Genomic DNA, 25493 nt, shown 5'->3' with positions numbered 1-25493 from the left:
TTAATTTGTTTGCTGTTATTTAATCCCTAGTTTAACACTGTCTACATCCGTGTTTTTTTCAACTGCCAGGCCATAGACCAGTGCCATTCTGCCAGAAATTTCATGCCAGTCTGTGAAAGAATTAACCACCTGATGCTGTATGAAGATTGTAGACCCAATGATCTTAGTTGAATTCGCTTATAGTCAGGGTGATTGCCACTTACCAGCCTGTATCATCAATGAAGATACTACTAAGGTTGTCTTAGATACCTTTGGGACTTGTAGACTTGTTCAAACAAACTTTGCACTATGCAGAGCATTTACAAACCATACGCAATAGACAAAAAGCATCTGGACAAACTTACGTAGTATTCAATACATTGTACATGTGGAGTTTGGAAATCAAGCACCAGTTTCTGTTGTACTGTTATGCCCGGAGAGATAATACTTTACTTGCTGTGTGTTTCTGTTTCTGGCAGCTAGGTCATCAGTCCCCAAGTGTATAAAGGTGAAAACCACTAGGCTGCATGTTTCCCCAAGGAGACTTTCGCATCCTTTTAGCCCCTGTACCTCACACCCTCTGGACGTGTCCTGGTGTTTAGAACTAAATTGTTTTGAGTCATATTTTTTTCTGTTTTCTACTTTTCTAGAGGAGGCACAATTTTCTAATTTATTTGATCATTCTTATTTCCTGTATCTCTTGCAGGATTCTACTGAATTTATTTCTTGCCTCTTTTTAAAAACTTTCTCCAAAGCAGACCATGTGACAAAGTTTCTGGAACATTATAAGCTTGAGATAGTATATTTATTTCACCATCACATGTATATAATCGTTTGTTGGGCATAAAATTGTAGGTTTAAAATTTTCCCTTTGATATTTTAAAATACTATTGTATATTTTTGCATCTAATTTTTCTACTGAGAGATATGATTTCGGGTGTTTATCCCGTTGCAGATGAGCTCTTTCTTTCTGCAAGGCTTTAGAGTTTTATCATGGCGTACATTTACCACCATGCCAGTCTCCTTGGCTTATGGCCTCCTGGTGCTGGCTGTGAAAGGGAGAGGAGCTGGTGGAATCAACATCCCTGGGGCCAGTCAGCCTCACTGCTCTAGTCCAGCTGCCTGCCCCACTGGGCTGTGTGCTGTCTGATAGTTGTACCCTGGCAACAGGCTACTCTGCTGGTTTTGTGATCTTCTGTGGCAGTGCGGGTAGGCACTAGAGCAGAACTGAAAAGCTCTCCCTCAGACTGTTTTCCCATTGCACCAGACTGCACTGTCCTTGCTGATTCATGACAGCCTTTGGCTTTCCCAGGCATTCCCGAGTTTTTGTGTTACTGGTACTTTCTGTCTGTGCATCCCCTAGCTTCTGCAGTTTCTCCAGTGTTGATTTTGGAGAAGGAATTCCAGCAACCAGGTCTGGTTCTCCGTCTTGTCAGGAACTGACCAGTTTCCTCAGCAGTGTTGTACACAGTTGACTCATGCCTTCTTCCTAAAACACCCTGGCTTTACATTCCTGGTAGTGTGTTCGTGAGGTGCTGCTCTCTCTTCTCCTTCAATGAGTCCTCCCCTCTGCCCACTCCTGCTCTCTTTCGAGTCCTCCTCTCTTCTCACACTCCACATTCACTGGCGATGATCTCATCTCCTTGAAAGACCTCAGTTACCACCTACATGCTGAGGGGACTTAACTGTCTGTTTCCAGCTCCAGACTGCTGTCCTCAAGACTGTTACAGCTAACTCAGCACTGCACATGATCAAATGGATGCAAAACACTTCCTCAGCTGAACTCATCCTACTCCTGACACCCCCTCTGGGTTGCCTCTGTCTGTGAGGATTCCATTTAACTTTTAAAGCCAGAATCTGTGTTCTTCTTGACCTCTTCTTTATTCCCCACACCTAATTAATCATCAAATTCTATTGGCTCTACCTCCTCAACATATCTCAGACTCATCCCCTTTCCTCTATTCCTCCTGTAAGCCTTATTCCACACCAATGTCATCACGCACTCATCTGTGATGCAAATGATCCTCCTATTTCAACATTGCCCTTTCTCTCTCCCTGTCTCATTCAGTACAGTTGGAGTGAAACTTTTAATTCAGAAGTATTTATACTTTTTGGTTGCAGGTGGCTTTTGCATTCTTAAAACGTGTTGATGGCCCCAATTTGTTAATAAAAATTTAAAACAGAAGAATAACAGTGGCATGTTCTAAGACCAGTGATGTCATCACTCATTATGTAGCCTCCAGAAAACTCCACTATATACTCATAAGAGAATGAGAGTGAAAAAGGTAATAAATGTCTTATTATTATTATAAAAATGATTTGACCCCCTCAAAGTCTTGGGAACCCCCTAGAGCTCTGTGGACCACACTTTGGAGACTAATGCTTAATTCATTTATCTGATTTCTTTCCTTCTCATTTATATAACTTTAATGCCTTGCAGTGGTCTCTCGGAATGAAGTCCAAATACTCCAGCAAGGTATGTAAGACCCTTTATGGCCTGGCCTCTGCCCGTCTCTCCAGACTCACCACAGAGTAGTGATGCCCTACTCTGAACTCTGCCTGGGCTGTGATGAGACGTTTGCTGACCTCAGCACTTGTCTTTTCCTCTCTCATCTCCAGGCATTTTCCTGCTTTTCTCTTGCCCTGGGGTGCCCATTCTCATCCTGGATGCAGCTTTATCGTCAGCTTTATTGAAAGCTTCCCTGAAAACTGAGCCCTTGCTCTGCTTGTCTTGAACTTAGCCCATTTTAGCATATATCCTTGTCTTTTGTGACTTTTGTTTACTTGAGTTTTCCTCACTAGACTATAAGATCCTTGGGTCTTTGTGGGTTTTCAGCCAATGACAGTCACATAGATATTTAATGGCACTGTAATCTATGGATGAAAATATGTATGTAAAACTGATTTATATATTTTTAACTTTAAATGCTTAGTAAACTGGAGATGATTTTCTTTTTTTAATTTTTTTTAATTTATTCATTTTTAATTTTTATTTTATTTATTCATTTTAGAGAAGAGAGAGAGAGGGAGGGAGGGAGAGAGAGAGAGAGAGACAGACAGACAGACAGACAGGGAGAAGGAGCTGGAAGCATCAACTCCCATATGTGCCTTGACCAGGCAAGCCCAGGGTTTCAAACCGGCAACCTCAGCATTCCAGGTCGACGCTTTATCCACTGCGCCACCACAGGTCAGGCTTATTTATTCATTTTTAGAGAGGAGAGAGAGAGGGAGAGAGAGAGACAGAGAGAGAGAAGGGGGGAGGAGCTGGAAGCATCAACTCCCATATGTGCCTTGACCAGGCAAGCTCAGGGTTTTGAACTGGTGACCTCAGCATTTCCAGGTCAACGCTTTATCTACTGCGCCACCACAGGTCAGGCTAGAGATATGATTTTCTATAACATGTATATTAATTTACCCCTTTTGTTATAAAAATTCCAATTTAAGTTCTAGTAAGATCTTAGTTGTAGGCACTATGGACCAACTTACTCAACAGTTACAGAGGACTGGCTGCTCATGATATGTCCACCTTCACTCTACCAACCAGGAAGTCGGTACGGAGGGCTAGGGCATAAAAAGGGGAAGCACTTCCATGTGGGCATGACTGCTTCTTTTGTCCATCTAGAATTATGGAATATTTGCGTGTGGCCTATCTTTCAATGCCAGCAATATATCAATTTAAGGTCAGAGGACCATTGCTACACTATGGCAATTGCATGCAAACACTTTTAATTATGTGAATTTTTCTGGGGATGGGGTGCATAGTTTTCACCTTTGAAAGGGGTTGAGGATTCAAAAAACCATAAGAACCACTTTACAATGAATTGGTCTCAGTATGCAATGGGATATTTTATTTTTTATGGAAAGGAATGAACTTAGGTGCAAGATCGGTCAGTGTCCTAGTTTCCATTTTATGATACCATATTTATATTTACTGTGACTGAGAATTCTTGAACTTGTAGAGTTATGTACTGTATGTAATATAAATTGAATATGTGAATCTTTGTAAATCAGACTACTATGCAAGTAGACTTGGAAAGTGATTACCAGCAAATTCAGTTCTAAAATTTCAGGTGAATGCTAATAAATCATATTTGAAATACCCTTATGCTCAGAAAGCTATTTTGTTAGATTAGATTTTAGTTGCTGATCAACTATGTAGACAAATAATATTTAAAAACCTATTAATATTATTACACGCTCACGAATAATATGATTTATTAGGAATTTACCCAATTACTTAATATATTATTAATATGTAATATATTATTATTATTTATTAAGTGTGTTACATGCTTATTAAGTATTTTGCTTACATCCAGGAAATGTCTTTTTGCTAAAGACCTGGCTCCCTTATTTGGTGGCACAACAACGTTAAAGGAAAGGAAAGTAAAATAAAAATAAACATTTTAAAATGAAAATGAATGAGAAAAATGGATTAAATGTTTTCTATAATATTCTATTTAATATTCATTTACTAAAAGGCATTAGATTTGGATAATTTTACATTCAGATTAGATTTATAGTTTTCTTTTTATCACACCTCTGCACCCACGATACATACACACATACTCTTTATGGTAGGACATAATCTGGATTCATTAGAACATAAATGTCTTGTCAATCAGTGGCTCCTTACATGGATTGTTGAATATCTTTTTCTTTTTTTCAATTTTGAAAGTTTACCTCAACCAAGTCTGTTTTTTATTTAATTTCTAAATCTAAGTGTACATTTCCTCCTGCATTCGTTTCATGTTTCAGGTAACTATAAAATAAGTGATTATTTATAGACTGACCCCATGCCCCGTAATTCAGTCTTATAAGGTCAACTGGATTCCTTATGATTTTCCAACAACAATAATAAGGCCATTTCCAAGATTGTAGAAGAGACATTGTAATGATAATACTATTGCAATATGTTTTGGGTTTGCATTAAAATGCAAGGGTGTCTGATGTTTTGATAATTATAGTAGTAATAAAAAATTTCAAATAATACCTATTATGCATATTCATTGTATTCTAGACCTGAGCTAGTCATTATGGTAGCTCCTAGCTGCATGTAGCCACTGATCACTTGAAATGTGACCAGTGCCACATATTTAAAGAATAATAGTTTGGAGCTATAAGGTCAAATAATATATAATATTAAAATTAGTTTCCCTTGACCCTGGCCAGTTGGCTCAGTGGATAGAGCATATGGACGTCCTGGGTTTGATCCCCAATCAGGATACACATGAGAAGTGAACATCTGCTTCTCTTCACCTCCTTCTCTGTCTTTTCTTTCTCTTCCCCTCTCACAGCCAGTGGCTTAATTGGTCTGAGTGTCAGCTCCAGATGGGGGTTGCCAGGTGGATCCCTATCAGGGTGCATGTGGGAGTCTGTCTCACTATCTCCTCTCCTCTCACTTAAAAAAATTAGTTTTACATTTTATTATTATTATTTACTTATTTTATTATAAGTGAGAGGAAGGGAGACAGAGACAGACTCCTGCATGTGCCCAGAAAGGATCCACCCAGAAAGCCCCCTAGGGGGCGATGCTTTGCCCATTTGAGGCATTGCTCCATTGCTCAGCAAATGAGCTCTTCTTGGCACCTGAGTTGAAGGCCATAGAGCCATCCTCAACACCTGGGGCTAACTTGCTCTAATCAAGCTATGGCTACAGGAAGGGAAGAGAGAAAGAGAGGAAGAGAGAGAGAGAGAGAAGTGAGAAGGGGAGGAGTGGAGAAGCAGATCGGCATATCTCCTGTGTGCTCTGACCAAGAATTGAACCTGGGACATCCATATGCCAGACAAACACTCTACCAGTGAGCCAGTCGGCCAGGGCCTTTTTTACTTTTTTAATAATGGAATATTTTAAAGTTACATAATTGACTTGCATTATATTATTATATAAAGTTATATGATATTGTTTAATAACTATTAATATAGTTGAATAATTAATAAAAGAGTAACAATACAGTTTATTACATAATATTATTTATTATATAAAGTTATTTTAAGTGGCTGCCACTGGTCTGGGTACTTTATATATATTTTAATCTCATTTAATCCTTATAATAATCCTATGTGGTATGTATTTTTAATATTCACATTTTTCAGAGAAAGAAATTAATAATCAGATTAAATATCTACCCCAGGGCTTATTCAATACTCAAACTCAATTGGTACTCCTAGCCAGTAGGTAATTCTAACCTTTTTGATAGTATACCCCCATCAATTCTTTTTTGCCACCAGTGACAGCAATGTGATTAAATATGCTTCATTATATTTTTAAATTTTGGTTTCATACTTTGTGATATAGCAATTTGAAGGTCTCATTCATTTTTAACTACATGCATTTAATTGATTTGACAGCTGAAATAATACCTTATACAAATATGTGTATCATATGAGAAAGGGTATCACTGACTGCACTTACTAAATCATGGTTCTCAGGTCTTTATTTTTATTCACTCATTAATTATGCAAAGGTCTTATTGAAATTCAGTTAGTGCATTTTTATCTCTCCTCATGTCATTAAATTGTTCTTGCAAACTAATTGGATGATATTGCATTTTAATCAAGTGTTCCTACTAAAATTCTTTGTTTGAAATATTTTTAAAACAGGTTTAAAATGATGTGAGACTTTTTTAGAGGTAACACGATTTTTATGAAGAAAAAAATGGAAACATGTCTATGTTTATCCTTAAAATTCCATGTGTTTAAACATTTCCATATCTTTATCTTTTAAATCTTTGTGCTCTAATTGCTAAAAGTGACACCTTTACTTGGAAGGGACAAATTGTGATTATATTTTTTCCAAAATATCTGTTATGTAGCATACTGTTAACCACTTGTCATCACAAAGAAGTTCAGAAAATTTACAACATTTGTTCTTTATCAAAAAGCATGCAATATCTAGCCCTGGATGGCTGGCTCAGTGGTAGAGTGTTGGCCCGGCGTGTGGAAGTCCCAGGTTCGATTCCCAGCCAGGGCACCTAGGAGAAGCGCCCATCTGCTTCTCCACCCTTCTCCCTCTCCTTTCTCTCTTTCTCTTCCCCTCCTGCAGCCAAGGCTCCATTTGAGCAAAGTTGGCCTGTGCACTGAGGATGGCTCCATAGCCTCTGCCTCAGGCTGCTAAAATGGCTCTATTGCAACAGAGCAATGTCCCAGATGAGCAGGGCATCGCCCCCTGGTGGGCATGCCGGGTGGATCCCAATCAGGTGCATGCGGGACTCTGTCTGTCTCTCTGCCTCCCTGCTTCTCACTTCAGAAAAATACAGAAAATAAAGAAAGCATGCAACATCTTATATTAGATAACTTTCTTAAGTTCTGTACTTTGTCACAAGATACCAGAAATAAAAGTTGTTATAGTTAGCAATAATCTTATTAAAAAGTATTATAAAAATTCTACCAGATTCGGCCCTGTCCAGTTGGCTCAGTGGTAGAGAGTCGGCCTGGCGTGCGGGAGTCCCGGGTTCGATTCCCGGCCAGGGCACACAGGAGAAGCGCCCATCTGCTTCTCCCCCCCTCCCCCCCTCCTTCCTCTCTGTCTCTCTCTTCCCCTCCCGCAGCCAAGCCTCCATTGGAGCAAAGATGGCCGGGGCACTGGGGATGGCTCTGTGGCCTCTACCTCAGGCGCTAGAGTGGCTCTGGATGCAACAGAGCGACGCCCCAGAGGGGCAGAGCATTGCCCCCTGGTGGGCATGCCGGGTGGATCCTGGTCGGGCGCATGCGGGAGTCTGTCTGACTGCCTCCCCGTTTCTAGCTTTGGAAAAATGAAAAAAAAAAATTCTACCAGATTCTACTTTAAAAAAAATGTTCATACAAAATGAACTACACTGATTGGTACACACTATTTCACTGTGTTTTTTGGCTTCATTTGTTTGTGGCTTCCACTTGACTGTGCAATGAATTTTACATGTGGTACTTTTTCTGTAATCTTTCCTTGGATATACATTTTTTTTTATAAATCCTGGTTTTAAAAGTTACTACACCATTGATTCCATTTGCACAGGTTTCTCCTAAAGCATTGTGCTCATCAAATAGTTCATGTAATGTGAGCATATAGATTGTCTGGTACATCTTTCCTTTGGAGGCTTATGAAAATAAATCTTCATGAATTTGCTATTGAGGTGTAATTTGTGTATAACAAAATATTTTAAACTAAATAATGAAAATATAACATACCAAAATTTTAGAATGCATTTAAAGCAGTGCTTAAGAAATGTGTAGCTTCAAATGATTATATTAGAAAGTAGGAAAGGCTTAAAAATCAATGATTTAAGCCTGACCAGGTGCTGACACAGTGTATAGAGCATCAACCTGGGACACTGAGGACCCAGATTCAAAAGCCTGAGGTTGCTGGCTTGAGCATGGGATCATAGACATGGCCCCATAGTCACTGGCTTGAGTCTAAAGGTTGCTGGCTTGAGCCCAAGGTTGCTGGCTCATCTGGAGCCCCCTAGTCAAGGCGCGTATGAGAAAGTAATCAATGAACAACTAAAGTGCCACGACTATGAGTTGATGCTTCTCATCTCTCTCTCTCCCTGTCTGTACCTCCCTGTCTGTCCCCCCCCCCACACTTAAAAAGTAAAAATTGATTATTTAAGTTTCCTGTTAATAAGGTAGAAAAAGATGAGCAAATTAACCCCAAAGTTAAGTAGAAGAAAGGAAATAATAAATGAAGAGCAGAAATAAGCGAATTGGGATGCAAACAACAGAAAATTAACAAGGCCAAAAGTTGGTTTTTAAAAACATGAACAAAAATGATTAAATTTCTTGCAAGGCTATTGAAGAAAAAAGGAGAAAATGCAAATAACCAACATCAGGAAAGAAAAGGAGCATCCCTGCGGATTCTGAGAACAAAACGGGACAATAAACTGTATGAACCCGTGTGTTATGCCAATACACTCAACAACTTGGTTGAAATGGACAATTTCTTAAAAAATACAATTTATCAAAATTGACATAAAAGATAAATTAGAAAATTAAAAACTTAAAAAAGAATAGGTTGATATCTATGAACAATATTAATATTTTTTAACAAAAATTTTCTTACAAAGCAAGCGTTAGATCTAGGTAGTTCCATTGGTGAATTCTATCAAAGAATTAAGGAAGAAATAATAATCTTATACAAATTCTTTTTTAGAAAACAGAGGTCAACAAGACGAGTAATAGCAAATGTTGGAGAGGCTGTGGAGAAAAAGGAACCCTCATTCACTGTTGGTGGGAATGTAAAGTAGTACAACCATTATGGAGGAAAGTATGGTGGTTCCTCAAAAAACTGCAAATAGAACTACCTTATGACCCAGCAATCCCTCTACTGGGTATATACCCCAAAACCTCAGAAACATTGATACGTGAAGACACATGTAGCCCCATGTTCATTGTAGCACTGTTCACAGTGGCCAAGACATGGAAACAACCAAAAAGCCCTTCAATAGAAGACTGGATAAAGAAGATGTGGCACATATACACTATGGAATACTACTCAGCCATAAGAAATGATGACATCAGATCATTTACAGCAAAATGGTGGGAACTTGATAACATTATACGGAGTGAAATAAGTAAATCAGAAAAAAACAAGAACTATATGATTCCATACATTGGTGGAACATAAAAACGAGACTAAGAGACATGGACAAGAGTGTGGTGGTTACCAGGGGTGGGGGGAGGGAGGATATGGGAGGGAGGGAGGGAGAGAGTTAGGGGGAGGGGGAGGGGCACAGAGAACTAGATAGAGGGTGGCGGAGGACAATCTGACTTTGGGCAAGGGGTATGCAACATAATTTAATGACAAAATAACCTAGACATGTTTTCTTTGAATATATGTACCCTGATTTATTAATGTCATCCCATTACCATTAATAAAAATTTATTTTAAAAAAAAAAGAATTTATCATGATTAAGAAATCAAAAAAACAAAAAAACAAACAAAAAAAAAGAAAACAGAGGAAGAAGAAATACTTCCTGGCTAATTTTATGAGGCCAGAATAACTCTGGATACCAAAGCCAGGCAAAAACACTACAGAAAACTACAAATGAATGTTCTTCATAAACATAGATATAAAATCCTTTTCTTTTTTCTTTGATTTATTGGGGTGACATTGGTTAATAAAATTACATAGGTGTCAGGGGTACAATTCTATAATACATTATCTGTATATTATATTGTGTGTTTATCACCCCAAGTGAAGTCTCCTTCCATCACATTTATCTTCTCTTTACCCTCTTTGACCCCCTGCACCCTCTTTTTCCTCTGCTAATCACCATACTGATGTCTGTGTCTATGAATATTTTGTTTGTTTTTTTGCTTAATTCCTTCACCTTTTTCACCCAGCTCCCCAAACCCTCTCTCCTCTGACAGCTGTCAGTCTATTCTCTATGAGTCTATTTCTGTTTTGTTTGCTAGACTCATTATTTTCCTCATATGACTGAAATCATGTGGTACTAGCTTTTCTCTAACTGACTTATTTCACTGAGCATAATGCTCAGGTCCCTTCATGCTGGCTCAAAGTGTATGTGTTCCTTGTTTTCTATGGCTGAGTAGTATTCTATTGTGTAACTGCACTACAATCCAGCAATACGTATATATATCATGACTAAGATTTATCCCAGGAATGAAAAGTTGGTTTAACATTCCAAAATCAGTGTAACTTTCCATATTAACAGACTAAAAATTAAATATCAAGTGATTGCTTTAATGATGTGAAAAGAGTATTTGACAAAATTCCACATTCATTTATGATTTAAAAAAAAAACTATCACTAAACCAGGACTAGAAATAAACTTCCTCAGTTGATAAGGAATATTTATAAGAAGCCTATAACTAAAATAATAATGGTGAAAGATGAATACTTTCTCCCTAAGATCAGGAACGAAGAAAGGATGTCGAATGGCCACAATTTACTTTTTTTTTTTTTTTTTTTTTTTTTTTTTTTTGGTATTTTTCTGAAGCTGGAAAGGGGGAGAGACAGTCAGACAGACTCCTGCATGCACCCGACCAGGATCCACCTGGCACGCCCACCAGGGGCGAAGCTCTGCCCACCAGGGGGCGATGCTTTGCCCCTCTGGGGCGTCGCTCTGTTGCGACCAGAGCCACTCTAGCGCCTGGGGCAGAGGCCAAGGAGCCATCCCCAGCACTCGGGCCATCTTTTGCTCCAATGGAGCCTCGGCTGCGGGAGGGGAAGAGAGAGACAGAGAGGAAGGAGAGGGGGAGGGGTGGAGAAGCAAATGGGTGTTTCTCCTATGTGCCCTGGCCGGGAATCGAACCCGGGACTTCTGCATGCCAGGCCGATGCTCTACCGCTGAGCCAACCGGCCAGGGCCCACAATTTACTTTTTATTTTTTTTTATATTCTTTATGCTGTACTTATATCTCTGTAACCGTATTTACAACTGGTCATTTTTAGATCTTAGTTCCTTCCTATTTTCCCCCGTTTTTATTCAACATAGTCATCAAGAACCTAGCTAATGCCCTGGCCAGTTGGCTCAGCGGTAGAGCGTCGGCCTAGCGTGCGGAGGACCCGGGTTCGATTCCCGGCCAGGGCACACAGGAGAAGCGCCCATTTGCTTCTCCACCCCTCCGCCGCGCTTTCCTCTCTGTCTCTCTCTTCCCCTCCCGCAGCCAAGGCTCCATTGGAGCAAAGATGGCCCGGGCGCTGGGGATGGCTCTGTGGCCTCTGCCCCAGGCGCTAGAGTGGCTCTGGTCGCAACATGGCGACGCCCAGGATGGGCAGAGCATCACCCCCTGGTGGGCAGAGCGCCGCCCCTGGTGGGCGTGCCAGGTGGATCCCGGTCGGGCGCATGCGGGAGTCTGTCTGACTGTCTCTCCCTGTTTCCAGCTTCAGAAAAATGAAAAAAAAAAAAAAAAAAAAAAAAAGAACCTAGCTAATGAATAAGTCAAGAAAAATAACTGAAACATAAATTGGTAAGAAAAACGTCAACTGTCCCTATTTATAAACAACATGATTGCAAAGGAAATTCTAAGGAAGCAACCATTACCTCAACCCCTGCAACAAGACACACTAGAACTAATAAGTAAGTTTCAGAAAATAATATAGGAGGTCAATATATAATACAAAATTGTAAACGTAGCACTGGTATACTTTTAAAATAACCAAATAATTATTTTGGCCATATGAAATTTTGAGTTACTCAAACAGCAATTATATGAAACAGCCTAATGATGAGGGGAAGGAAACTTTGAGTAAGTTTAAATTCCCATATATTTAAATCATACATATGTGCATACATACAAATATATAAGAGCAAATGATAATCAACTTACAGTTTACACATCCTCTTTTGGGACACATCAAGTTAAAGAGAACAATTCATTGGCTTATTTTCCCTCTGTCCTTTGAGCCGTCATCTTTGTATCAAAATGGCTAGCGGAGAAGAGGGATAAGGAAAAAGGAAGAGAGGGTAAGCTATTTAGCTGCATAAACTTGATTGCATGTGGACTGAATTAGAATTGGTATACAGATCAGGAGAGACTTTCTGGTTGGTTAAAGACATATGGCCCATGGGATTCTATTTCTAAGGAATTGTATGATTATGCAGATTAACCATCAGTTCTAAGGAAGGCTGAATGTATACCTGTAGGATATTTATGTATACTAATATCTGGTGACAAGTCATGAGAAAGGTTTGTTTCAATTTTTTCCTTCTTTTTAGTTTTTAAGGTTTATTGAAGTATAGCTGATATACAAAACAAAACAAAAAAACCCTGCACATATTTGATGAATACAATTTGAGTTTAGACATTATTAAACATCTGTAACCCCATTACTACATTCAAGATAATAGACATATTTATCACCTCCAAACGTTTTATTGTATCTCTTTTCTTGAGGTTATGGTAAAAACACTTAACATGAGATCTGTCCTCTTAAAATTTTTAAGTGCACAATGCAGTATTGTTACTGTATTGTGTTATACTATGTTATATAATATAACTGACTATACAAGTTATTCATCTTGTATAACTGAAACTTTATACCCATTGAAAAGCACACTTCCATTTACTCCTCCCTCCAACTCCTAGCAAGCACCATTTCACTCTTTGTTTCTAAGAATTTGACTATTTTAGATACTTCACATTAAGTGGAATCATGAAATATTTGCTCTTCTGTGCCTGGCTTATTTCACTTGGCGTAATGTCCTCCAGGTTAAACCGTGTTTTATGTACAGCAGGATTTCCTTTTTTGTCAGCTGAGGAATTTTATTTGCATGTATGTAGTACATCCATAGAAAAAACATGCTAGAATTTCCCTCCTGTGAGTTTCTGCCTTGCTTCTTTGTGGTCCATGATACCTACTGAGGCTGTCAGTGTGATGAAACCAAACTGACAGGATGGGAGCAGGTTGTTCTGCCAATCTTCTAGATCTTTGAGTTGCACATCAAATTCGGGGCTGATCACTTAACCTTATTAGGGTGATAAGCCCTAATGTTGTGAGGATCACACAGTTTACCCAGCTCTGTGATCACCAGTGATGTCAGATTCGCCAATGTAGCCATGCTTCACCATCACAGTTAGAAACCAGGTGATGACTTTGGAGCACAGCCGTAAGAACCTGGCATTCACCTCTCTTTTTGGCATTGTTAATATTGTTGAGAGCATCAGCCGGGACATTCATGTGCACCATTATGTTGGCATGGAAAGATGGTGGAAAGAGCCAGGATTTTCTTTTTTAAAAGCCAAATAATATTACTTTGTATGTGTATACCACATTTTCTTTATCCATTCAACTGCTGACGGACACTCAGGTTGTTTCCTTATCTTGGCTAATGTGAACAATGCTGCAGTGAACAGGAGGGTGCAGATAGCCATTTGAGATCCCAGTTTCAGTTCTCTTGTATACAAACCCAGAATTAGGATTGCTGGATCATATGGTAGCTCTATTTTTATTTTTGTGAGAAACAGTCATACTGTTTTCTACAGTGACTGTACCATTTTTCACCATTCTTACCAAGAGTATACAGGGTACCAGTTTCTCAATAACACTTGTTATCTTTTATTTGTTGCATAATGGCCATTCTAATAGGTGTGAGGGAATATGTTATTGTGGGTTTTATTTGCATTTTTCTGATGATTAGTGAAATTGAACACACTTTTATAAATCTTTTGACCATTTGCATGTCACTGTTGCAGAAATGTCTATTCAGGTTGGGTTATTTGCATGTCTGCTATTGAGTTGTAGGAGTTTCTTATATATTATAGATATATATTTACCTCTTATCTGTTTTGATTCTTCTAGGAAATTTTAGCTCATTGTAATTCTTCTCCATGTCAGTCGATAGATAGATAGATAGATAGATAGATAGATAGATAGATAGATAGATATTGACATGAAGTTGATACAGGGATTCTTAGTTTTTAACAGCTAAACACAATAACATTTTATGTTGAATTGAACAGAATGAGAAAATTTATGGAGACTGAAGGAAATAGCACACAATATCTAGAAGGAAGTGTCTAAAAGAGTAGATTGCTAAGGTCTATGAACCATTATCTTTTAATGAAACGGTTTATATCTAGAAACTTTGATTTGTGCCTTACTGGATAGAATCTAGGTTTTTAGGTTGATGATTCTCTAAGTATTTCTTTAGCCAGATGGTTCTGTAGGCTGGGTGCCATCTGACCAGGCAATGTTTAGTTAGATTATTTAATTGTGTGTTTATTAAAGCTTGCTTTCTGGCAACATATTGTACCTTTTTAAAGCGTCTCTTTGGCAAACTGCTGAGTTTGGGGTGCTGATTGTATTTTTAAGTATATCACTGGGGCTGCCAGAGATCGCTGCTTGTTCTCCTACACTCTAGTATGCCAAAGAATAGGGCTTCCTTACCTTTGAGCCTCACTGCACTCTCACTATAGCTTCTTCTGATTTTTAAACTTGATTCTTTATTTTGTAATATTTGTAGTTATCTTTGGGAGTGATTGCCATATGAGATCTAGTGACTGCTGATTGAATCCTGAAGCCCCCATTGAATTGGGTTATCTTGCAGAGTACCAGTAATTTATACTTGAGAGTTGATAATTATGTCAGGACCCCATTTTCAGAAAGTATGATTAGAGTAATTTAAGAAGTCAGAGATAAATGTGGCTGGGAGAAACCTGGGCAATTTTACGGTCCTGTGTAGACACTGAAGGGGGTGGAAAACAGGTAAGATGTAGCCATAAACTTCTCCCCAAAGTGAACAGCATCACACAGTACTAGCACCCTCCAACCCCACCCAGCACCCAGGCTCACACTCACACGGGATGGCACAGGTGAGGGTAAGTGAATTGTCATAGGAAACAAGAGGAGTCCATGACCATTAGTTCCAGCACATGGATGTTTGGCCTCCAGGGTCTGTGTTCTCCTGAGTTGTGATTATTGTGACTGCCCATGAACACTGAAGGATGAAAGCACCATTACCTATCTTGGCATGCCCCCCTTCTGCTTACCAGCTCTGCCACTCATAGACCAGGCAAATGGCTCAGAAATGCCTAGAATTTAAAAAGACCCTCTGTGTCAGCCAGGAGAAAACTCAGAATTGCTCAAGACAAAAGGAATGGATGTTGAGCCAGGTGCTTCTCTAACCAACCAGGCCATGTAACTGTGAAATTCCTTAGTCCCAGAACAGCTCTGACTCCCGACCTGGTCCAAGTCTGAGGGGGAGTCTGGGACCCCTCCCCTGTGTCAGCCTGAGGCTGTCCTAACACACCCTGCAGATGCTCCTCCGGGCCTACACTGCTGCAGGCTCGTCCTGAAAGTGATCCCAGAGGTAGGTTTCAGTTATCAGAGAAAGCAGAATGTGCGCATTTCTTTTGGAAACCGAAAGTGTAATAGAGGAGCATACAGAGAGCTATAGTGATATAAAAAAAAGACAATTTATTAACATTTAGCATCTGGAATGACGTACTGAACTGAAATATATTTTAGTACAGTATTTACCCCCCCCCCCCCAGAAGTCCACTGATTATCATCACATAACATGGGTTGTTTGCAAATTAACACATCTTTGGACATTTTATAGAGGGTAGGAAAACTGTCATTTTACATGCACATAAATTCTTAGTCTGAAACTGGATTTCTTGGTGAGTTCCCTACTCAGGCATGGTTCAGTACAGTGGAGATGCCAGCCTGGGGCCGTTTCTAACTGTAGAGCTGCTATCATGTGCCTGCAGACTTGATCATTCATTAAGGAAATCCATGCATGGTGGCTCTGGCCAGGTGCACATCCCTGTAGAAAGCAAACAGTAGCATTGAGTTTTTTGAGTTGCCAGGACAATAATATGATTGTCAGTTAAGCAAGTGCTAGGTTATGAACTGAGTGTTAGTTTAATTGACAACTACTATTTGCATGTGGTAGAAGTCACTCAGTATTTGTAGAGATTTGTTGTATATGGATTATATTATATTTAAAGAAAATTAAATTTTTATTTTATTGGGTACCTCCACTGTGTTGATTATAGAATACCTTCTGTCCAACTAGCATTGTTCTTTTTCAGTATTTTTTAACCATGATTTCTGTTGCAGTCACCACATTTATCGAATCATAAATATGAACTTGCAGGATGTAACTGCAAGTAACCTGATTTGGGTAGCTTGGTAATTTTTTAAAGACTATCACAGATGTGGGAATTTGTTAATTTGAATGTACTTTATATGGTCTCAAGTTTTGTGTTGCCTAGGCAGTTTTTGGTTTGTTCTTTTGTGATAGTTGTATTTGTTTTTAATACTGTATTGGTCATCTGGCCAAGATGTGGTGGTCTTGTGTGTATCTACTCATTCTTAGCAACACTTAATAACACTTATGTTATTAAAACACAGGTTGGTGTTTCATAGAATTAAAAAATCAATTTCCCAAGATTCATGGATAAGAAAATGGTATAACATAATGGATAAGAGCATTGGTTTGGGAATCAGAGTTCTTGAGTTCAACTCTGGCTTTTATTAGGTGTGCCCTTCGGCAAGCTACTTAATCTTTCTAACTTTTGCCTTCCTCATTGTTAAATGGGGATATTGAGAGTATCTATCTTACAGGGTTGTTGTGAAGAGTAAATGAAATCATTTAGTTAAAAAGGGCCTAGCACACAGTAAATTCTCAATAAACTTTTATCATTTCCTCTATTGACATTCTCATAGGCTCGAGAAATGGTGCTTGTCCCTAGAATTAATTCTCCCTTGTCTGGTTACTGTATTTATTTTAAGAAGGTGACATAAAATGGCCATACTTGTAACCTAGAGCTTCCTTTTCTATATAGATTTTTAAAAAATTTAAAACAATCAAACTTATATCCAGGCAAAGTTGAAAACATAAAACTTAGAGTTAATTTCATTGTTTTGCAAGTCTTTTAAAAAGAGATTTTTGCACATTGTAATTCTGAATCAACTTTTTGAATCTCATCTCTATTAATATCTCTCCTGCAGCTTAATAACAGCAAAGCAAGAGGAGAACCAAGACCATTTGTCTGTTCTTTGATTTAATCTGAGCCTCTTTTACCCTGATCCTTAAAAAGACATATCATCTTCTGCAGGAGGTGCTAATGAAAGTCAAGTGTTATAAGACATTGTTCTTATCACTAGAAAGGTTTATTAATCAGTGCCTTCACAGAGGAGCACAGGGTAATTGGACAAAGCTGGGTATTCATTTGATAAAATGCCTTGTAGGTCAATTTCTATGAATTTTTCCTCAAAAGGCTTGGGAGTTATCACAAAAATGAAAAATAAAATTCTTTGGACTCAAGAAATACTTTTCAGTAGAAATTGAATTATCACAATAATGAAAAAACATTCTTTGGACTTGAGAAGTAATTTTCAGTGGAAATTGACTTAAGGGAAATCAGCTGTTTGTATTTTCTGCTCTCTTATCATTTGGAATGTCCTCTTGTATTACAGGAGAAAAGGGCCAGGTGGAAAAACAAAGATAAAAAAAATCACTGAAGATGTGACCACCAGAAGATCATGCAGACCTTTTTATATACTCTTTTTTTGATACATAAGCCCTTTGGGTCCTACGATTCTCAACAGCTTATTTGTAAAACACAGTTTCATTTGGCACTGATATCACATTTAGGTCTTAGATCAGGGGTCGGGAACCTATGGCTTGCAAGCCAGTTGTGGCTCTTTTGATGGCTGCATCTGGCTCGCAGACAAATCTTTAATTAAAAAAAAAAAAGTTAAAAATATAAAACATTCTCATGTATTATAATCCATTCATTTCCTACCACTCGTGTTCATGGTTGCAGGTGGCTGGAGCCTATCACAGCTGTCCTCCGGGACAACACCAAATTTTTATTGGATAATGCATAATGTTCACAGATTGTTGTATGGCTCTCATGGAATTACATTTTAAAATATGTGGCGTTCATGGCTCTCTCAGCCAAAAAGGTTCCAGACCCCTGTTTTAGCACCTTTTGATTATTCATTTTTTTCAGATTTTTATCACCATTATTTAAAAAAACTAAAAAATATAGGATAATATGCTTGTTTTGATTAATTCATACTAATAGATAAGTAAATTTTTAAGGAAATTTTTGGTTTTCAGAAACACAGAAAAACTGTTATATTAAGGGCAATATTGACATCTATAGTTGTTATTTTGCATTTGAGTCTTCACTGCAATTCCCTAATATATTTTATCCTTTTTCTATAATTATTTTTTAGTGTATTATTGATTGAATATCAAATTGCATTGAGCTTGGGTCTCAAACTGTAGAGTGGGGACTTGCTCGTACGGTTAGGGTAGACACTAGGAAGAAGCCGGGTTCTTTCTCTAAAAACTGATGATAACATACTCTAATCTGAGAGAGAGAAAGTTATGAATTCTCCTCCCCAGTGGTCTTAGGGATTCATTTTCTAAATACTGAACTTAAAGAGACAATACTTTCTCTAACTGGTCAATCAAAACACTTGTGAATACAAACTATTGAACTAGCTTAGTGATTTACAAAATTACAAGTTTCTTACCTTCAAGAAAATTTTCATCTAATTGGTCTCACAGTCAAAAAGTCAGTCTGATTCTTTATAAAGCAAGGCCAACAATGTTCTCTAAATCTTAAAATACAATGGTATTTTCTTTTATTTTTTAATTGAGATGTAATTGGAGCAGAGAAGGTGGCCTGCAGGGTCCAGGGAGGGTGGTCAGCAAGATGGCGATGGAGTAGGTGGATGTACCTACATCTACCTTCCAGAACCAAAGTGGATTACAACTTAATATTAAGAACAATCATCTGGAAATGCCAACTTTGGACTAAACTAAGAGGATTCTTTAACCAAGGATCACTGAAGAAGCCACAATGAGACTGGTAGGAAAAGTGGAAATGCTGAGAGGGCTTCCCAGCTCCCGGGAGCGAACAGCAGCCCAGAGAGACTTATGTGGTGGGAGTGAGTTTAGCGGAGAGGGGAGGGTCCTGAGCTGTAGGACCAAAGCCCCAGCCTGCATCCCCAGAGACTAGAAGAGGCATACGGACAGTATTTAGCTGCAAAACAAGCCAGGATGCTGTTTGTGAGAAAGAGACAGATTTCTCAGTCCCAGGATACTTCTTAAAGGGACCACGCAGAAAACCTCTTTCACCACCACTCACATGGGGCTCAAAGGGATGGGGAGAGATGAGAAGACTGGAGTAGCAGGCAGAGAGTGAAATCCAGGAGGCTCAGGGAGAAACATTTTGAGGGACAGCCACCATAACCCCTAGGCTGAGTCACTCCCCAAATCTGAAGTGAATATTTCCCCTGGAACCAGCAATACCAGTAAAAGGAAGCAGGTCACCAGCCAAACACACTCTCCCACGACACTCAGAGCAGAGTCCCTTAGAAGGAGGGAGCCTTAAGGAATACAGTATTGAGTGATAGGGTCTGAACTACAGTGCCCCCACCCACATTGTTGAGGACTTGCCAGAGGATGGCAGTGGTGGGACCAGGGGGCAGTAGCAGGGCTGGCTACAACTAAGGCCCCTCGTGAGCTCAGTCTCACCAGGTGGGGGCAGAGGAGATGCATGAAAGCAGTCTGGCCCGGCTTCTGGACTGGGCGAGCAAGAGCGGTCCCACCTGCAATCCCACCCTCAGGGGAAAAGCAAAAGCCTGAGAACTGCAGGGACTTGCTGCTGAGCACAGGCATGCAGTCCCGCTCAACCTGTAGAGCTAGGGCTTGCAGCACGAAACACGAGCACAGCTCCGCCCGCAGGGGTGGGGCGAAAGCCCGCGAAGAGGAAGAGACCTATGCCTGAGCATAGGTGCACAGCATTGCCCGTGGTGCCAAGGCTTGCAGCCCCAGCACAGAGTGCAGCCCCACCTGTGGGGTCGGGGCGAAGGCCGAGACTGGCTGAGGCTTATAGACCAGGCACCTGAACACAGCCCCTTCCTTGGAGAAGAGGCAGAAACTGCAGTGACAACAGCAGTGGGCTGGCACAAGCAACGCCGGAGGCAGTGGCAGAGGGGGTGGCGGGCCTGCAGACAGACCACACCTAGGGAACACAGAGGCCACACCCATTGGACTCCAGTGGCCACACCCTTCTTATACACAGACAGAATGGGAAGGCAGAGAAATGCTACCCAAATGAATCAAGAGAAATCCCCAGGAAAGGACTTGAATGACTCAGATATAACCAAATAATCAGATACAAAGTTTAAAATAAAGACTGTTAAAATGCTCAAAGATCCTAGAACAACAACAGATGGTCACAGAGAACAACTAAATAAACAGATAGCAAGTATAAAAAAGGACATTGATATAATAAAAAAGAATCAGTCAGAAATGACAAATACAATATTAGAAATAAAGACCATAATGGAAGGAATTAAAAGCAGGATTGATGAAACTGAAGATTGAATCAGCGAGTTAGAGGACAAGATAAACGAAGGCATGGAAGCAGAGCAGCAAAAAGAAAAGAGAGTCAAAAAGGTGAGGAAACTCTAAGAGAGCTCTGTGACAACATGAAGAGAAATAACCGCATCATAGGGATTCCTGAGGAAGAAGAGGAAGAACAATGGATAGAGATTTTGTTCAATCAAATCATAGCTGAAAACTTCCCTAAATATATAGATGCAGGAAAAAGTCACACAAGTGCAAGAAGCACATAGAATTCCATTAAAGAGAAACCTAAATAAATCTACACCAAGACATATAATAATTAAAATACCAAAGCAAAGATATAAAGAGAAAATATTAAAAGCTGCTACAAAAAAAAAAACAAAACTGTCACCTATGAAGGACCCCCATAAGGATGACATTCAACTTTTCAACAGAAACAAGGCCAGAAGGGAATGGCAAGAAATATTCAAAGTAATGCAGAACAAGAGCATACAACCAAGACTACTTCATCCAGCAAGGCTATCATTGAAAATTGAAGGAGAAATAAAAAGCTTCCCAGACAAAAAACAAACAAACAAAACTTAAGGAATTCATTACAACCAAACCAATGCTGCAAGAAATGTTAGGGGGCCTGTTGTAAACAGATCAAAGGGGGAAAAGAATATAGCAAATGAGGAATACAGCTTTAAAGAATAAAGTGGCAATAAACAACTACATATCAATAATAATTTAAATGTAAATGGGTTACATGATCCAATCTAAGACACAGGGTAGCTGTGTGGATAAGAAAACAGGACCCATACATATATTGTCTACAAGAGACACACCTCAAAACAAAAGATGCTCATAGACTGAAGGTAAAAGGATGGAAAAAAATATATGGTCTACCGGAAAGTTTTGTCCATTTTTGAAATAAAACAAAATACAAATTTTTCTTCCTGTCAACAAACTTTATTAAATAATATAATTGCCATTATTATTAATGATTTCTTGCCAGCATGAGGGCAATATGTATATCCCATTTTTGAAAAGTGTTTTATCTTTTGATGCGAAAAATTGAACCAGTGCTTGTTTGATATGTTCTTCATTTTTGAATTTTTTGCCCTTCAAAAAATTTCATGCAATCAAAAATGAAAAAAAAAAAGCTGGGGTAGAAATACTTATATCAGACAAAATGGACTTTAAAACAAAGGCTATAGTTAGCGATAAAGAAGGTCACTACATAATGATAAAGGGAGCAAACCAACAGGAAAATATAACCATTATAAATATCTACACACCTGATATAGGAGCACCTAAATATATAAAGCAGACTTTGATGTATATAAAGGCAAGATCAATAACAATACTATAATAGTAGGGGATTTCAATACCTCACTAACATCACTAGATAGATCCTCAAGAAGGAAAATTAACAAAGAAACAGCAGCCTTAAAGGACACACTAGATCAACTGGATTTAATTGATATCTTCAGAACCTTTCACCCTAAAGCAGCAGAATACACATTCTTTTCAAGTGCTCATGGTACATTCGCTAGGATAGACCACATATTAAGGCATAAAAGCGGTCTCAATAAATTTAAGAAGATTGAAATCATATCAAGCATTTTCTCTGATCACAATGGCATGAAACTAGAAATCAACCACAACATAAAAACTGAAAAATACTCAAACAAATGGAAACTAAATAGCATGTTATTAAATAACGAATGGGTTAACAATGAGATCAAAGAAGAAATAAAATAATTCCTAGAAAAGAATGATAATGAGCATACATCAACTCAAAATTTATGGGACATAGCAAAAGCAATGCTGAGAGGGAAGTTTATAGCATTACAGGCATACCTTAAGAAGCTAGAAAAAGCTCAAATAAACAACTTAACCCTGCATCTAAAAGAACTAGAAAAAGAACAGCAAGTAAAGCCCAGAGGTAGTGGAAGGAAGGAAATAATAATGATCAGAGCAGAAATAAATGACATAGAAGCTAAAGGAACAATACAGAGGATCAATGAAACCAGGTGCTGGTTCTTTGAAAAGGTAAAGATCGGTGAACTTTTAACTAGACTCACAAAGAAAAGAAGAGAGAGGACTCAAATAAATAAAATTAAGAATGAGAGCAGAGAAATAACAACTGATACAACAGAAATACAAAGGATTGTAAGAAAATACTATCAAGAACTTTATGCCAAAATATTAGACAACCTAGATGAAATGGACAAATTTCTTGAAACATATAATCTTTTAAAAACTAATTTGGAAGAATCAGAAAAGCTAAACAGACCGATTCCAACAAATGAGATCGAAACAGTTATCAACAAACTCCCCAAAACCAGAAGCCCTGGGCCTATGGCTTCACAAGATAATTCTACCAAATATTCAAAGAAGAACTAACTTCTGTCCTTCTCAAGCTATTTCAAAAAATTCAAGAGGAAGGAATACATCCAAACTCCTTTTATGAGGCGAGCATAATTCTGATTCCAAAACCAGGCAAAGACAACAGAAAGAAAGAAAACTATAAGCCAATATCCCTGATGGATTTAGATGCTAAAACCCTCAACAAAATATTAGCAAACTGGACCCAGCAGTAAATGAAAAAAATCATACACCATGATCAAGTGGGTTTTATACTAGGGAGGCAAGGCTGATCAATATTCACAAATCAATCAATGTGATTTATCACATAAACTAAAGGAAGGAGAAAAACCACATGATAATTTCAATAGATGCAGAAAAAGCATTTGATAGAATCCATGATCAAAACCCTCAGTAAAGTGGTAATACAGGGAACATACCTCAACATTATAAAGGCCATCTATGACAAACCCACAGCCAACATCATATTCAATGGGCAAAAATTAAAAGCATACCCTTAAGATCAGGAACAAGACAGGGCCGCCCCCTTTCACCACTCTTATTCAACATAGTTCTGGAAGTCCTAGCCACAGCAATCAGACAAGAAGAATAAATAAAAGGCATCCAAATTGGAAAAGAAGAAGTAAAACTATCATTATTTGCAGATGATATGATATTGTATATAGAAAACCCTAAAGTCTCAGCAAAACACTACTGGACCTGATAAATGAATTTAGCAAAGTGGCAAGATATAAAATTAATACTCAGAAATCAGAGGCATTTTTATACACCAACAATGAACTGTCAGAAAGAGAACTGAAGGAAACAATCTCCTTCACTATTGCAACAAAATAATATAAAGTATCTAGGAGTAAATTTAACCAAGGAGAATAAAGACTTGTACTCTGAAAATTATAAAACATTGATAAAAGAAATCAAGGGAGATACAAACATGTGGAAGCATATACCATGCTCATGGTTAGGAAGAATAAACATCATTAAAATGTTTATATTACTCAAAGCAATTTATAAATTCAATGCAATTGCAATTAAAATACCAATGACATACTTCAAAGATATAGAACACATATTCCAAAAATTTATGTGGACCTAAAAAAGAAGACGAATAGCCTCAGCAATCTTGAAAGAAGAATAAAGTGGGAGGTATCACACTTCCTGATATCAAGAGTCCTACAAGGCCATTGTACTCAAAACAGCCTGGTACTGGCATAAGAACGGGCATATAGATCAATGAAACAGAACAGAGAACCCAGAAATAAACCTACAGCTTTATGGACAACTGATATTTGACAATGGAGGTAAGAGCATACAATGGAGAAAAGACAGCCTCTTCAATAAATGGTGTTGCGAAAATTGGACAGCTACCTGCAAAAAAATGAAACTAGACCACCAACTTACACCATCCACAAAAATAAACTCAAAATGGATAAAAGAGTTAAATGTAAGTCGTGAAACCATAAACATCCTGGAAGAAAACATAGGCAGTAAGCTCTCCGACATCTCTTGCAGCAATATATTTGCTGATTTATCTCCACAGGCAAGTGAAATAAAAGACAAAATAAGCAAATGGAACTATATCAAAGTAAAGAGCTTTTGTACAGCTAAAGACAATAAGAACAGAATAAAAAGACAAAATACACAATGGTAGAATATACTCGACAACACATCTGATAAGGGGTTAATAACCAAAATTTAGAAAGAACTTGTAAAACTCGCCCTGGCCGGTTGGCTCAGTGGTAGAGTATTGGCCTGGAGTGCAGGAGTCCCAGGTTCGATTCCCGGCCAGGACACACAGGAGAAGCGCCCATCTGCTTCTCCACTCCTCCCCCTCTCCTTCCTCTCTGTCTCTCTCTTCCCCTCCCACAGCCGAGGCTCCATTGGAGCAAAGATGGCCTGGGCGCTGAGGTTGGCTCTGTGGCCTCTGCCTCAGGCACTAGGATGGCTCTGGATGCAACAGAGTTACACCCCAGAGGGGCAGAGCATCGCCCCCTGGTGGGCATGCCGGGTGGATTCTGGTCGGGCGCATGTGGGAGTCTGTCTGACTGCCTCCCCGTTTCCAGCTTAGCAAAAATGAAAGGAAAAAAAAAGAACTTGTAAAACTCAACAGCAGGAAGATAAATAATCCAATCAAAAATGGGCCAAAGAAATGAATAGACACTTCTCCAAAGAGGACATACAGATGGCCAATAGGCATATGAAAAAATGCTCAACATCACTAATCATTAGGGAAATGCAAATTAAAACCACAATGAGATATCACTTCACACCAGTGAGAATGGCACTTATCAACAAAACAACACAGAATAAGTGCTGGCAAGGATGTGGAGCAAAGGGAACCCTCCTGCACTGCTGGTGGGA

General features: G+C 38.8%; 1 protein-coding gene and 1 pseudogene across 2 annotated transcripts in view; one reads left to right on the top strand and one right to left on the bottom strand.

The window, feature by feature from the left end:
* The window catches only part of LHFPL3 (LHFPL tetraspan subfamily member 3), a 733304-nt gene that overhangs the window by 132733 nt on the left and 575078 nt on the right, over window positions 1-25493 (top strand). The window lies entirely within an intron of this gene.
* On the bottom strand, window positions 13225-13609 carry LOC136384162 (small ribosomal subunit protein uS8-like; annotated as a pseudogene).

The sequence above is a fragment of the Saccopteryx leptura genome, chromosome 12 (assembly GCF_036850995.1).
Source record: "Saccopteryx leptura isolate mSacLep1 chromosome 12, mSacLep1_pri_phased_curated, whole genome shotgun sequence".
Lineage (NCBI taxonomy): Eukaryota > Metazoa > Chordata > Mammalia > Chiroptera > Emballonuridae > Saccopteryx > Saccopteryx leptura.
This window is presented reverse-complemented; position numbering and strand designations above follow the sequence as displayed.